Genomic DNA, 2,516 nt, shown 5'->3' with positions numbered 1-2,516 from the left:
GCATTCCTGCAGAATAGTCTTAAATCATTCCAATTACTTAATGCAGCCTGCAATTTATCAGCCCAAATAAGTCAGGCTTGTCAACCACAGACCCAGATACAGGTAATTGTTAAATTACTTAAACTTCATGTACATTATGAACTCTTCATGTACCAAATGGCCACCTTTAAAATTAATAAGTAGTTTCCTATATGCAAAGAGCATGCTGATTACATGGATCTGAATTTTCTTCTTAAAGTTCAGTGTATTTTTGCACACTCTGGAAATATGAGTGATCAAAACAGGGTCTGGAGTAAATGTTGCATATTTGGAGTGATGAAAAAAAAATAACGAATGAACCTGTTGTGATACATGTTGCCAGACATGACGAGGTTGCCCATGTGTGCAGTGAGCATCCAGAACAACCAGCGAAGTCAGAAATGGTGCTATATCTGAGTCATGCCTTTGGCCAGCGCAGGTAGTCTCTGCCCACACAGACACACTACAACATTATACTCCTCCTAGGATTTTGGTAACACAAATATCACTATTTAGAAGTTGAATAGTATTTTCGTTTTTCATTTCTTTACAGGCATTACTTAATTAATCCACCCACCAGACCAGATGAGCATTATTAGCCTTGCTAATCCAGACATAATTATCAGCAACAGCCCATTAACATTATACAAGAGGTGAGAAGCAGAACTGGATGATCCTGTTGGGATCCTGGTGATCCAAAATGCTCTCAAGAACATGTGAGGGCGTCGTATTGCCAGAGGGCAACTTTGGAGACTCGTAACTCAGGGGTGACTGTGGCTGTTGTCAATGAGAGATGGTGCCAAACCCATTGGCAACACATGGATTTCATCGGGCCCCACGGACTTGTGCACATTCAGGCTCCTAAGGTGATCTCAAAACTGATCCTCTCCTACAGTGGGCTTAAGGTCTTCATTCTCCCAGTCCCTGCATTTGTCTTCCAAGACTTGAGCAGTGTGGTCAGAGCACTTGCCAGTGAAGACTTAGGCAAAGAAGTCATTGAGAACCTCAGCCTTCTCCAAATCCAGGGTAAACAGTTCTCCCATTTCCTTCTGGAGAGGGCCCACATTATCCCCAGTCTGTCTTTTATTTGCGACATACTATAGAAGTCTTTCCTGTTATCTCTGACATCCCTGGCCAAACCAAATTGTAACTGGGCCTTAGCTTTCCTGACCTGATCCCTGGCTAGTCACCCCTCTGCCAACAGGGCAGTGTCACTTGGACACAGCCTAACAAACGAGGCCTCATGAATACTGAATAGAGGGTGATAATCAGGTCCTTCTACTCTTACTACCACAGCCCAGAATCCACATTGCCTTCAAGGTCCACAAGGTCACCCCAATGATTCACCAACAGATGGCTGACCACTAGTAGGGCTGGGCTACATGTCCATGCGGCCAATGGATAGCTGCTAACCCACAAACTCTCTTGCAGTTACTGCCAGGGTGGAACCGACTCCCTCCAATGTGACTAGCACGGTTCACCAGACTACCTGCCATCACCCAATATGACCTGTACAATTTGGGAACCTGGAGGCTACCACATGGACTCAAGCCTTTGTAGAGCAGCTGTGTAGCAGCACTGTGCCATAGTCTGACTTCATCCCCATCCACATGCCTACCTAGGTCAGGTGCCTGGGTGGAAGGGCTTTGCATGCAGGAGAGTGCTGCTGGTTCAGCTCTCTTGTTCCTACTCATGCAGACCAGAGTTCACTCTTTTGGGCCAAGAGCCTGCTTGCCTTGCACAAAGCAGCCACTGAATTTGTTCACAGTGGGAAATTCAGGTCAAACACAGCTTTATAACATCTATAAAGACACACACCCATAAATCTCTCCCTATAACATATGAGTGACTAAACAGGAGATGAACCTCCATTTTACCTTTTTCTCCATACTGCATATCTGCCTTTCCTGCTGCAAATCATTACACATAAGGATTTTTTTTTCCAATGTTTGAACACCAGGTTTCATTGAAGAAGAGAAAAAATTTCCATTTGGTATTATGAAATACAATAGACTAAATAATTTCTGTTGTAATAACGAGTTCTTACCAAAGTTTCCTTTGTGCATAAAATGTATTACAGAATTTTAGGAAACACTTAATTTGATTAACAGTCTTCTACATTAATCCTTTGCTCAGTCACTCTTGAGAGCTGCATTAATTTAACAGAAGCTTTTCCAGGCTGCTTGCATGGTCATGGATCAATATCCCAAAAGGCAATCATGTGTAAGCTTTGATTTGTGACTTCATGATCAAGTAAGAAAGTCCATCCAATCTGAATACTAATTGAAATACCCCAAACATTATGCCTACTTTTCTAGATTACGATATTTAAAACCGAGCTATCAACAGTGGCTGCAAACTCATCCTGCACTTTTGATATTGGTTCTGACTACAAATATGCTTAAAAGTATTTTAAGACTTGGACACTGTCCCAAGTTTTTGGCAACACAGATAATTGTAACTGTGGAGGCCGTTCTGGAGGCCGTTCTGGAGGCCAT

This window comes from Nestor notabilis, unplaced genomic scaffold (assembly GCF_000696875.1).
Source record: "Nestor notabilis isolate BGI_N333 unplaced genomic scaffold, ASM69687v1 scaffold432, whole genome shotgun sequence".
NCBI classification, from domain to species: domain Eukaryota; kingdom Metazoa; phylum Chordata; class Aves; order Psittaciformes; family Psittacidae; genus Nestor; species Nestor notabilis.
This window is presented reverse-complemented; position numbering follows the sequence as displayed.